Source organism: Schistocerca piceifrons, chromosome 2 (genome assembly GCF_021461385.2).
Source record: "Schistocerca piceifrons isolate TAMUIC-IGC-003096 chromosome 2, iqSchPice1.1, whole genome shotgun sequence".
Lineage (NCBI taxonomy): Eukaryota > Metazoa > Arthropoda > Insecta > Orthoptera > Acrididae > Schistocerca > Schistocerca piceifrons.
In genome coordinates this window covers 1,034,371,896-1,034,386,604 of record NC_060139.1, presented here as the reverse complement: position 1 = coordinate 1,034,386,604, position 14,709 = coordinate 1,034,371,896, and the positions used below count along the sequence as shown (strand labels likewise).

General features: G+C 44.9%; 1 protein-coding gene across 1 annotated transcript in view; it reads right to left on the bottom strand.

Moving 5' to 3' along the window:
• Positions 1-14,709, bottom strand: part of LOC124776861 (PRL-1 phosphatase) — a 629,058-nt gene that overhangs the window by 159,789 nt on the left and 454,560 nt on the right. The gene's annotated exons all lie outside the window — the stretch shown is intronic.

Genomic DNA, 14,709 nt, shown 5'->3' with positions numbered 1-14,709 from the left:
AAACGCACATTACGACAGGACAAACGAATCACCAACATTATATACATAAAAATCGTGGTCGGACGTGTTTGGAATCAGTAACTGCTACATGTAAAGGAACTACAATTACAGATTAAATCCACTGAATATGCCTTGAATATATAAAGAAAGGGCAAAACGCGTTTGAGTCTGTAAACACGAGATGTTTTTATTGTTTGTTTATATTCCTATCTTCGGGACTCGTTGCTGGGTCGCAGCCTCGTTCTCAAACGCTCATCCATGTCATCAGTCAAGCTCAAAAACTGGAACGCATCGTCGCTGACCACAGACCACTCCACTTGACAGTTTGCGTGGTTACAAGAATGAACACCTGAGAATGTGGTTGCCACCCTGAAACTAGTCCCAAAGATAGGAATGTACGTACAAGCAGTATGACGAGGACAGTTGTGGCACAAACGATGCCGCTAGCACTTCCTCCTGCACCGCTCTATTGTTCTCCAACAAAGGAGTATTGTTCTCTAATGCCACCTGTTGATCATGAACAAAATCCTATAGTTTTCTATGTCACCCCGCCATCTATTGTCCTCGAACAAACTATATTATTCTTCCCTCTATTTTTCTGGAACGAAGTGTATTATTTCACCTTCCCCCACCCCTCTAACAACCAAATTGCCGTATTTATAAAATTGCAGCAAATTCAAAAAATTGGGGACATTCAAAACTGTCTGGGCTTTACCCCAAGCCCTATGACGTTACTGTAGAATTAAGATACTTGTCCTACATGTAAACTGACGGGAAATTCGAATAGTTCAAGATAGGGCATTGTCCTAATGATGTGAAATCATCAGTTTAGCTTGAAAATTGGGAGCCCACAAACCGTAAGTTTAAACATGTTGCTACTCCAGCTGTCCAAAGTTTAAACAATTATTTCTCTGATGTCACAATTTACACAATTTAATCCACCCCATTGATGTTAAATAGAAAACGAAGTTCACTTTTCAGTTTCATATGGGGGGGGGGGATTCAAAATTCACATCTTTTAAGGTTAGAATGGCGAGAAATTTACTTACCGGCACCATAAGTTTAAAATCATGGGACACACTGATTGTCAGAACTAGGCCGCTTATCCTAACTGTGGAAAACTACGAGGTGTTCGGAAAGTGTCTCCGCAGTGCCGCATGATTGTTAGCTGCGCGTGCTGTATGATTGTTCCCCTGCCTGGGTTTTTCAACGATACAATAAACGCACAACGATACTGCAGTGATATTCTTTACCCATTCATAGGAGAACCTGTGAAATAATGAACGGTTATTTTCAACAAGATGGTGCAATCGCGCATACATCTCGTGTTTCATTGTCACTGCTTGCTGATGTTTTTCGTGATCGCATAATTTCACAGGGACTTTGGCCTCCAAGATCGCCTGACCCAACACCACCGGACTTTTTCTTCTGGGGTGCAGCGAAAGCAACTGTCTATAAAAACCGTCCAAAATCCATCGATGAATTGAAAACTGTTATATCCACTTTCACTGCTTTCTGTTACAGAAGAAATGTTACAGCTTGTGTTTGTAAACATGATTAGACGAATTGAATTGTGTATTCAACAACAGGGGGGACACTTTCAACATTTAATGTGAAGGTTTTTAAGTAAAAATGAATATTCAATAAATTAATGACTTGTGTTTCACTGAATTTCATTTCGGTATATTCACTGCGGAGAGACTTTTTGAACACCCCTACATAGCACACTGGTGCAAGATGTGTGGTTGTCAGAAAGTCACTACTGCCGTATGTAGTGGGGTAAGATTGGGAGAAGCATGGACGTAAGTCTTTATTCTCATAAATGCCGTGCCCTGTTAGGAAGAGGCTGCTTTACCTGCCCATGTGGAGCGGCAGCGTGACGTCATCAGTGAGGAACGTGGACAGTTGTCCGCCACAACTAGCGCATCCTTACCACAGGCGGCTACATCATTCCGCACTGAAAACTATGCTGCGGCGTATTGCACTGGGCGCCAAGCCGCCTCGGTTGCCGCTTTTGCGATCCCGACTGCACCCGCACTCGGTACAACAATGTCGCGATGTGTGCCTCGGACTTGCAGTACATTCCAACATAGGGATCCCACTTTACGCGCGCTTACACAGACGCATTCCTAACGCCTTAACCACGACTTAATTTTAGAACTACGGCGTACGATAACTGTGCAGCGCGAACAAACGCGACCGTACGGCCGCGCACCGAATGGTAGCCAACCCCGCGTGTCTGGGCGTTTTGTTTCGTTTTAGGACGCAAAAAAAAAACCGCGGTCTTACGCGTCCAAGTCAAAATTATAGAACACGAACACAGAGAGGAGTTAAACGACTACGTCAGTCCCTATGGACAGAACAGGAGACAGCTAAAAATAGGCACGTCGAAAAACGACTAAAAACACCATACGGAAATGCAGATCAAAAACTAAAAACTGAATGGCTTTCGCCATATTGCTTCGGCGAATAAAAAGTAAAACGCGGTCGACAGCCCGCGCATCATTCGCCAAAACGGCCGATAAATCAGACGGCAAACCCATGGTGGAACGTAAATTGTTTAAAAAGAATGGCATTCCAGCAGGAAGTGGCGGACGGTTAAAATTCGGGCGCAATGTGTACAAAGTGATAGGGTAGCGCCACTTAGCAAATGACGATGGCTAAAAAGGCAGTGCCCAATACCCAGCAGAGTTAAAATTCCTCCCGGTGGGAGGGCCGAGAAGAGGTCGTCCAAGGCGCTGGGAGAGGCTGAATAAGCTGAAGTTTATTCCCGTGAAGATTGCTGGCGATGCCAAAGGGATACCGCCTCCTGACAGACGGCAACGCAGAGATCATCGGAGGGAATATAAGAACTAGCGGGCTCAGGTACGAGGACTGCAGCCTTGGCAGCAGCGTGAGTAGCTCGTTTCCTGGCAGACCGACGTGACCCACAGAAACATCACACTGGCTCCATCAAGAGTGAGCAGTTGACAGTTTTCCTGGACCGACTGCACTGAGGGATGGGCAGTGTACGGCGCATATAGACTTTGGAGTGCACTGAGTGAGTCAGGCCAGACGACAATTGGAAAGGGCTGTATCGCCGGATGTACTCCCTGGCCTGATACACGGCCAAGAGCTCGGCTGTAAATACTGAGGAGTGTGCCGGAAGCCGATATCGAAAGTCACACCCGACCCCACGGGTAGTCCGAGAGGCATCAGCGTAGACAAAGGTACTACTGATAAGTTTCATGCGAAGGTCGTGAAACTGGAGGCGATAGGCCGAGGCTGGAGTAGTGTCCTTAGGAAACGATGAAGGCCAAGGTTAACTCAGGCCGCCTAACGAAGCCAAGGTGGTGAAGGGTTCACATTCACTGGGAAAGTTGAAGGTAGTGTGAAGTTAAGTCGCCAAAGGAAGTGGCGAAAGCGGACTCCAAGTGGTAACAAAGGAGAGTGACGGGCCCCATACTGACGATCAAAGGAATCACCAAAGAAGGAGGCATAGTAGGGGTGGCCACGCATAGCAGACAAACGGCATGCATACCTGCTGAGGAGAAAGTCACAGCGGTAGGACGGTGGTAGTTCAGCAGCTTCAGCATACAGACTCTCAACCGGGCTGGTGTAAAAGGCACCCGTGACCAAACGGATGCCATGATGGTGGATAGTGTTGAGATGGCATAAGAGGGATGGGCGTGCAGAGACGCATAAACAAAACACCTATAGTCGAGATTCGAACGGACAAGGGACCGGTACAAAAGGGGGATGTACTGACCATTGTTTGAAACATGTAAATGACTCAAAAACATTTGCAGCAGTAGTCTAACGTACTGTCAACAAAAATTTTGTCACTGCCACAAAGCAGTCGTAAATTATCAGATAAGAAGCACACGATTTATAGCTAGAGTCGTTGAGGGGAAGCGCATTCTCTTTTCTTACACTAAATATTCATTTCCAGCAAAACACTGTTCATTTAAAGTTTTTCGTAATGGCGGCAGAATGGAGCTTCTGGTCCTGGTCCGACAAAAATATATATTTTTTAATGTCAGTAACAACCTGACTGGAAATAGTTCATTGGAGGCAACTTCTTTAAGAATTAATTATAAAGGTCTCACAATTCAAAAATGGTTCAAATGGCTCTGAGCACTATGGGACTCAACATCTTAGGTCATAAGTCCCCTAGAACTTAGAACTACTTAAACCTAACTAACCTAAGGACATGACACACACCCATGCCCGAGGCAGGATTCGAACCTGCGACCGTAGCAGTCCCGCGGTTCCGGACTGCAGCGCCAGAACCGCTAGACCACCGCGGCCGGCTCTCACAATTCAGTAATACACTATTATAAACTGTCTAAGTTATGACTGGCTTCATGGTTCTGACTTCATTAGTAAACAGAATGTGGATTGAAGAACGTTTTAAATAAACACGTGATTTACAGGCTTTTGCTGTGCTCCTCCACGCTACTCCACACTGTGTTTACCTTTCCGAAATTTATTTCTTAGAAGACTGATCAACTAATGCCCCCTTTCACTTGTCATATGCGCCACAGAAACTTTACAATGCAATTCCAAGTTACTAGTCACATACTGGCACACACAGCGCAGTCCTCAGAGAAAGTGATTAATAAAAAAGAACAGTTCATTGCAAACATTAGCGCCGGCCGGAGTGGCCGAGCGGTTCTAGGCGCTACAGTCTGGAACCGAGCGACCGCTACGGTCGCAGGTTCGAATCCTGCCTCGGGCATGGATGTGTGTGATGTCCTTAGGTTAGTTAGGTTTAAGTAGTTCCAAGTTCTAGGGGACTGATGACGTCAGATGTTAAGTCCCATAGTGCTCAGAGCCTTCTGAACCATTTTTGCAAACATTACCACGTAGTAAACAAAACAGTCGCGCGCATTCGACCTGTTTTTTAAGGTAATGCTGAACCTGCCGTCGCGCAGTTGGACAAAGTGTAAATCTTGCCGCGCATAGTCGGTACCCACCCAAGTAAGCTCCAATCAACGCGTACCTAAAACGAAAATCCGTTTGACTAATGACAGTAGCATTAAATCATCGTCGCAACCGCACGTTCTGTAAACTGTCGCATTAATGTTTTGCGGAAAGAAGGTCTATATGCCCATACACGTAAGATCGGCTATCTGTCTGCGTACGGCCGTAATGGTCGTGATAATAAAGATTCTTATTATTAGTTTTTGAGGCGCAGAACGACAGTGTTATCAGCACTCGTACAAATTCCCAATCTTTTCACTGTCCAGTCTCACCGTTTTTCCGAATGACAACGCCCGGTCGAGAATCGAACCCGGGATCCGGTGGTCCAGAGGCAACAACGCTAGCCACTTTTTTTTAATCTCATTTTGTTCGTTTTATTTGCTCGGGGCGGACGTACCATGACACCCATTTAAGTTGCAGAGGACGATTAGCCCTCTGACCGAACTGAGATACCGTGCCGGCATGAGGACAACACAAACACCCAGTCCCTGGGCGGAGAAACCAGTTGGCGCAGCACAATAGCGTGTCGCTTACTTCTAAAACTGAGTCGTGGTTAAGGCCTTAGGAATGCGTCATTGTAAGCGCATGTTAAGTGGGATTCCGTGTTGGAACGTTCCACATGCTGAGACACTCATCCTGGCGTTATTGTACTGAGTATACCGGTGCAGACGGGATCGCTGAGTGAGGGCCGCAACAGTGGTAACCGAGGAGGCTTAGCGCGTAGTACAATACGACGCCGCACAGTTACTGCGAAATAATGCAGCCGTCTCTGGCAAGGATGCACAACCTGCGGAGTACAATTTACTTACTTTACTTTTCCGTGTCCAGATCAAATTTTATTTTTCCAATAGTTATCCACCTCTACGGCTTTGTCATTGGCTTGTAGCAGGTCACTGAAACTGCAGGGCTCCGGTAGTAGTCGGCACGTGAGCAGATGTGCCTCGCCTTGTACCTCTCCGCATCCGCAAAAAACGTCATCATCGTTAGTCAGCAGTCCCCACTTGCACAGATTAGTTTTGCATCTGGGTACACCAGCCCTCAGCCTATTTAGTGTTCTCCACACTGTACAAGGAAGTTTGTTTCCAGGTGCCATTTGCTCTTTCGGTATTATCTGCAGTGCGGTTTGTTCATTCTCCCATTTACGGACTCTTATCTTCCTGTGAACCGTCGAGGATCTTGGTTCTTGCAATAAAGCTATTTCTAGACTTAAGCCTACGAGCCTGAGTGACGTGCCCATTCAGTGGGTGTCGAGAATCTGTTTCTTTCTTTGTTCTCTCAGCGTCTGCTGCCACCTGCCTTCTGATCTTGGATGGGGCAATTCCAGCAAGTAGTTACAAATTACCCGTTGGTGTGGGTCTGTGACAGCCTGTAACAATTCGCATTGTCTCATTTACACTTACATCAACCTGTTTAGCATGTGCAGATGCTTCCCATACTGGCGCTGCATAGTCTGCTGCATAAACACACAGAGCAAGTGCTGATGTTCTCAGTACTGATGGTTGAGCTCCCCATTCATAGTTTGTCAGCCTGCGGATGATGATATTCCTGGAGCAGACTTTAGCCTTGGTGTTTTGGCAATGCTGCTTGAAGGAAAGCGTTCTGCCAAGTACAACCCCAAGGTATTTAGGTGTTGGACAGTGCTTTAGCTTCTTACCTTGCCATGTAACGTCGAGCTCAACTCCAGCATCTCTATTGCGCAGGTGGGTTTTGTCAAGGTTTGGCTTGAGGTGATTGGCGTCGTAGTATTGAGCCAGTTCTTCAAGCGCTCTAGAGAGATTGCCAGATGTTGCATCAAAATTGGACCCCTGGACCACCACAGCTGTGCCATCACCATATACGAACAGTCTTGCATCTTGAGGTATAGGTTGGTCATTAGTGTACACATTATAAAGGATGGCGCTGTACTTGTGTAAATGAACATGCAAGTTCATAGCTCTCGCCCAGTCCAATCCCACTACATACGACCATAACAAGTGTTTGACAACCATACGTGTCCCACCAGCGAGCTACACAGATTTTAAAGTTGGGATAAGCGGTCTAATTCTGACAACCAGAGCGCTCCCCATCATTTTAAACGGAGGATAAGAGAATTTATCACCAGATGACTTTTTTTTATAGTTTTTATTTAAATCTTATCAGAAGTGATCTTTTGGGCTTCGAAGTTAAGGTAAAGGGCTGTATTACATTGTTTAATGTCTGACATCAGAGATGGACAGCTGATCTAGCAACATTTATAAATTTATGGTTTGTGGACTCCCGATTTTTGAACTGAAACTGAACTACATTCTGGTTCAACTGAACCGAATTCCAATTCAACTGAATTGCTTGACATCAGCAGGACGAAGCCTAATCTATAATTTTTCAATTTCCCACCAATTTACACTTAGGGCAACTTCCTTACTTTCACAATGGTGTTCTAAGACTAACGGGGGAAACGTGGCTATTTTACATTTTCCACCATTTTCTGAATTTTTTGCCATTTGATACACAAGTCAGTTGCTCTACGTTGGAGGGGTCGGAGGGGGGGGGGGGTTGGCGGTGGAGGCAACACCCTTTCTTCCGAAATAGAGGAAAAGCAATAGCTCATTGTTCAGGAAGGCAAGGGAGGACGATTAGAGAGCAATCGCCCTTCGTTCTAGATCAATATAGGCGGAAGCAGGTGGCAGGATCCTTTGCGCCAGCACTGCCCTTGTCATATTTCTAGTGTAGACAAATGTAGCAGTGAGATATTTCCAGGAGTAAAGGGCATTTTCCCATTTCGAGCCACGGTAGACTCAAATTCACCGGTGGTTAATACACACTGTGATTTTGCTAAATGGGGACAAACTGCAAGAAACCATCCCCTAGAGATTTAGGATGAAAAAACAAGTCATACGGATATATCGCCGCAAATGAGGTCCATCGGAGGTACAGCATCTTTAACACGGAGTTAAGATTTTTGACAGTGTAGGTTCCAATGATTCAAAAGCAAACGTGGGGCAGTATTGAGTGCAACTGACAAAGGATTTCAGATTGATTTCCAGAACCCTTTCGACATTGTACCACACAAGCGGTTTGTAGTGAAATTGCATGCTTATGGAATATAGTCTTAGTTATGTGATTTCCTGTCAGAGACGTTACAGTTCGTAGTAATTGACAGTCATCGAGTAAAACAGAAGTGATTTCTAGCGTTCCCCAAGGTACTGTTATAGGCCCTCTGCTGTTCCTTGTCTACATAAACTATTTAGGAGACCATCTGAGCAGCCGCATTAGGTTGTTTGCAGATGTCATCTATCGTCCAGTGAAGTCATCAGAAGATGAAAACGACTTAGAACAGATCTGTATTGTGCGAAATTTGGCAATTGACCCCGAAATGATGAAAAGTGTGAGGTCACTCATACGAGTGCTAAACGGAGTCCTTTATCTTCGGTTACACGATGCACGAATCGAATCTAACGGCCGTAAATTCAGCTAAATACCTGGAAATTACAATTACGAGAAATTCAAATGTTCCAATGTGTGTGAATTCCTAAGGGACCAAACTGCTGATGTCATCGGTCCCTTCACTTACACACTACTTAAACTAATTTATGCTAAGAACGACACACAGACACACACACAGACACACACACAGACAGACACACACACAGACAGACACACACACAGACAGACACACACACAGACAGACACACACACAGACAGACACACACACAGACAGACACACACACAGACAGACACACACACAGACAGACACACACACAGACAGACACACACACAGACAGACACACACACAGACAGACACACACACAGACAGACACACACACAGACAGACACACACACAGACAGACACACACAGACAGACACACACAGACAGACACACACAGACAGACACACACAGACACAGACACACAGACACACACAGACAGACACACACAGACACAGACACACAGACAGACACAGACACACAGACAGACACAGACACACAGACAGACACAGACACACAGACAGACACAGACACACAGACAGACACAGACACACAGACAGACACAGACACACAGACAGACACAGACACACAGACAGACACAGACACACAGACAGACACAGACACACAGACAGACACAGACACACAGACAGACACAGACACACAGACAGACACAGACACAGACACACAGACAGACACAGACACACAGACAGACACAGACACACAGACAGACACAGACACACAGACAGACACAGACACACAGACAGACACAGACACACAGACAGACACAGACACACAGACAGACACAGACACACAGACAGACACAGACACACAGACACACAGACAGACACAGACACACAGACAGACACAGACACACAGACACACAGACAGACACAGACACACAGACAGACACAGACACACAGACAGACACACAGACAGACACAGACACACAGACACACAGACAGACACACAGACACACAGACACACAGACACACAGACACACAGACACACAGACACACAGACACACAGACACACAGACACACAGACACACAGACACACAGACACACAGACACACAGACACACAGACACACAGACACACAGACACACAGACACACAGACACACAGACACACAGACACACAGACACACAGACACACAGACACACAGACACACAGACACACAGACACACAGACACACAGACACACAGACACACAGACACACAGACACACAGACACACAGACACACAGACACACAGACACACAGACACACAGACACACAGACACACAGACACACAGACACACAGACACACAGACACACAGACACACACACACACACACACGCGCTCGAGGGAGGACTCTAACCTCCGGCGGGAGGAGCCGCGCAATCCGTGACATGGCGCCTCTAACCGCGCGGCCAACCCGCGCGGCTACGAGCAATTTAATAATGGTTCAAATGGCTCTGAGCACTATGGGAGCTAACAGCTGAGGTTATCAGTCCCCTTAGACGTAGAACGACTTAAACCTAACTAACCTAAGGACATCACACACATCCATGCCCGAAGCAGGATTCGAACCTGCGACCGTAGCAGCAGCGCGGTTCCGAATTGAAGCGCCTAGAACCGCTCGGCCACAACGGCCGGCTACGAGCAATTTCAATTAGGAAGGACACACAGGAAATGATGTGGTGAAGGCAAATCAAAGACTGCATTTTACTGGCAGCACACTTTGAAGACGCAACAGATCTACCGAAAAGACTGCCTACACTACGCTTCTCCGTCCTCTTTGGAGTACTTCTGCGTGGTGCGGGGTTCTTACAATATAGGATTAATGGAATACATCGAGAAAAGTTCGAAGAAGAGCAGCAAGTTTTGTATTATCGAAAAGTAGGAGTGTGTGTGTCACTGACATGATACAGGATTTGGGGTGGGCGTCATTAAAACAAAGGCGTTCTTCGTTGCGGTGGAATCTATTCCCGAAGTATCAGTCAGCAACTATTTCTTCCGAATGCGAAAATATTTTGTTGACGCCGATATATGTAGGGTGAAAAGGTCATCATAAAATAAGGGAAATTAGAGCCCGTACAGAAAGATGTGTTTTTTTTCCACGCGCTGACAGTGTGGAATAATAGAGAATTGTTGTGAAGGTGGTTCTATGAACCCTCTGCGAGGGACTTTAGTGTGATTTGCGGAATATCCATGCAGATGAAGAATAAACCAGGAAAATGGGATTGATCGGCCTGTACTAGTATTTTAGTGGTACCGATAGAGATAGCAGTTATTAGTACAATAAACTCGCATTCGGAAGGACAATAGTTCAAACCCCTCTTCCGGCCACCCTGAGTTAGGTTTTCCCTGATTTCCCTAAAACGCTTAAGGCAAATACCGGGATGAATCATTCGAGAGGCACGGACGATTTTCTTCTCTACCCTTCCCAAATTGGAGCGTGCGCTCCGTCTCTAATGACCTAATAGTCGACGGGACGTTAAAAACTAACCTCCTGATCGTCCTGTTTCAATGGTGTGGTGTCAGTGCACAGTTGGCGTCGATCCAGTCTTTATGTGTTGTCGGGGTAAATCCTGTCGAGATGTCTCCGCACGGAAATGCGCAACTGAGCTTGACCAAAATCATTTAGTAGCCACATTACCCTTCATACTATCAGATGCACCTCTCCCCGAAGGGGTGGCAGGGTCACCCGCAGGAAGTGCAGATATGCCTCGCCTAGAGTCGTCGTGGAAGAATGTCTGGTCCCACGAGGCAGTCGCCAATTATTTCCGCCCACACGCAGAGGCCGAAACGGTGTTAGCGTTTCGCTGCCACCATACTATGAGGATTCTTCGACCCTCCCAGGTGGGTGTTGTGAATGTTGACTATAGTGCCCATCGTAAAGGTAGCCTCACTTATGAACAGAATGGATGACAAAATTTTCAGCACTGTGCAAATGAGGCAAATTCGGAGGTAATAAATCCTGGACGCCTTGTAAGTTTTAGGAGCATTGGCAGTTGAGGAAAATGTTCCACACGGTCGGCTACCTTACCTACCTTCAATGGAACCCATTTTCCGCCATGTCCATATGACCTTTGTTGGTTCTCAGGAATCGTTTCCTACAGTTCGCCCCTATTTGCCAGAATCACCCTGTACAGATACGTATTGTGTTTCCTAGGAACTGCAGCTATTCCCTGGGATCATTGCGCTGGCGAAAATAGTTGCCATTTTAAGCACGTAAATAAGAACTTGTGTTAGGCTGTTACTTAGACGTAATTTTAAGTTTTTACTATGGCTCTACTGCACTCCAGCACGGGAAACAACATCACGCAAGAAAAGACAGCGGTAAGGCGTGCTTGGCTTAACAACTTGTTTACTAACATTCGACTACTCTTAACTGTACTGTTATTACACAAGATGTAAACCAACTGATGTAAGCACTGTCTTTCACAGTGGTGTATAATGCATTGTTTCTGAAGTGCCATGCGCACAAATTCAGGAATTACCTGACGTAATTAGACCAACAAAATGATATTGCACTTGGCTGCGCAGTCAAGCGGTAGTTGGATCGAAATGTCGAGTTTTCAAGTAGTTTGAAGAGGAACGTAACTTGGCCTAACCACCCAAAATATTTTACCTCAATGGCAACCGTCACGAAAGCCTGTAGGCTTCTAACATCGCAGTCTTTTTCTGTGCATAAAGCAGCACATTCTGCATAGTTTTAACTATTTCGAGTCAAGAACAAACTGCCAACATGAGTGACTAAGAAAGTAGGTATCCTCGGTGTAGCGAAGCTGCTTAAAACATTAATAAGCAAGACTTCGGGTCCAGATTGTATACCAGTCACGTTCCTTTCACAGCATAGTGGTACAATAGTTCCATACAATTTTTTCGGTCATCAGTCTTCTCACTGGTTTGATGCGGCCCGCCACGAATTCCTCTCCAGTGCCAACCTCTTCATCTCAGAGTAGCACTTTTAACTTACGTCCTCTATTATTTGCTGGATGTCTTCCAATCGCTGTCTTCCTCTACAGTTTTTGCCTTCTACAGCTCCCTCTAGCACCATGGAAGTCGTTCCCTCATGTCTTAACAGATGTATTATCATCCTGTCCCTTTTCCTTATCAGTGTTTTCCACAAATTCCTTTCCTCTCCGATTCTGCAGAGAACCTCATTTCTTACCTTATCAGTCCACCTAGTTTTCAACATTCGTGTGTAGCACCACATCTCAAATGCTTCGATTCTCTCCTGTTCCGATTTTCCCACTGTCCATGTTTCACTACCATACAATGCTGTACTCCAGACGTACATTCTCAGAACTTTTTCCTCAAATTAAGGTCGACATTTGATGTAAGTAGACTTCTTTTGGCCAGGATGTTGTCCTTGCTCCATCAGTCACTCGTTTTTTTTTTTTACTGCCTAAGTAGAAGAATTCCTTAACTTCATTGACTTCGTGACCATCAATCCTGGTAAGTTTCTCGTTCTCATTTCTACTACTTCTCAATACCTTCGTCTTTCTTCGATTTACTCTCAATCCATACTCTGTACTCATTGGACTGTTCATTCCATTCAGCACGTCATGTAATTCTTCTTCACTTTCACTCAGGATAGCAATGGCATGAGCGAATCTTATCATTGATATCCTTTCACCTTGTATTTTAATTCCACTCCTGAACCCTTCTTTTATTTCCATCATTGCTTCCTCGATGTACAGATTGAAGAGTAGGGGCGAAAGCCTACAGCCTTGTCTTACACCCTTCTTAATACGAGCACTTCGTTCTTGATCGTCCACTCTTATTATTCCCTCTTGGTTGTTGTACATATTGTATATGACCCGTCTCTCCCTATAGCTTACCCCTATATTTTTCTCAGAATTTCGAACATCTTGCACCATTTTACATTGTCGTACGCTTTTTCCAGGTCGACAAATCCTATAAAAGTGTCTCTGTTTTTATTTAGTTTTGCTTCCATTATTAATCGCAACGTCAGAATTACCTCTCTCGTGCCTTTAGCTTTCCTAAAGCCAAACTGATCGTCGTCTAGGGTATCCTCTACTTTCTTTTCCATTCTTCTGTATATTATTCTTGTAAGCAACTTGGATGCATGAGCTGTTAGGTTGATTGTGCGATAATTCTCGCACTTGTCAGCCCTTGCCGTCTTCGGAATTGTGTGGATGATGCTTTTCTGAAAGTCTGATGGTATGTCGCCAGACTCATACATTCTACACATCAACGTGAATAGTCTTTTTATTGCCACTCCCCACCGATTTTAGAAATTCTGATGGAATTATCTATCCCTTCTGCCTTATTTGATCTTAAGTCCTCCAAATTTCCAGACTTAGCAATCATATACAACCGCTCGCTCGTAAGAAGATCCGTACCTGAAGACTGGAAAGCTGCTCAAGTCACACCAATACCCAAAAAAGGAAACAGGTGGAACCGTTGAATTACAGACCTATATCACTAATGTCGATTTGCAGTTGGATTCTGGAACGTACAATGTCTCTAACATTAGTAATCACTTAGAAGAAAACATTTTGACTAATAGCCAACACGAATTCAGAAAATATAGTACTTGTGAAACACAGCTAGCTCTTTATTCCCACGAAGAAATAATGTTTGTTATCAACAGGAGATGTCAGATTGATTCCACATTTTTAGATTTCCAGAAGGCTTTTGACACCGTTCCTCACAAGCGACTTCTAATTAAGCTGCATGCCTATGGAGAATCGTCTCGGTCGTGCGACGGAGTTAGTGACTTCCTCTCAAAGGTCACAGTTCCTGATAACTGATGGAAATTTATCGAGTAAAACAGAAGGATTATCTGGCGTCCCCAATGTGGAATGGACCCTCTGTTGTTCCTGAGCTAGATAAACAATTTAAAGAGGCCATCTGAGTAGTCTTCTTAGTTTGTTCACAGATGCTGTCATTTACGGTCACGTAAAGACATCAGACGATCAAAACGAATTACAAAATGATTTAGATGGTTCAAATGGCACCGAGCACCGATGGGACTTAACTGCTGAGGTCATCAGTCCAAAATGATTTAGAAAACATATCGGTATGGTGCAAAAGTGGCAACTGATTCCAAATCATGAAAAATGTGGTCATCCACATGAACACTAAAAAGAATTTGCTAAATTTCAGTTACACGATAAATCACACAAATCTAAATGCTGGGGTGTCAACTAAATACTTATGGATTACAATTACGAATTGTTACGATCTCTCAAAAAATGTTGTGGGGAAAGCAAAAGAAAGACTCTGATTTATTGTACAACACTTACAAAACTTAACAGGTGTACTAAA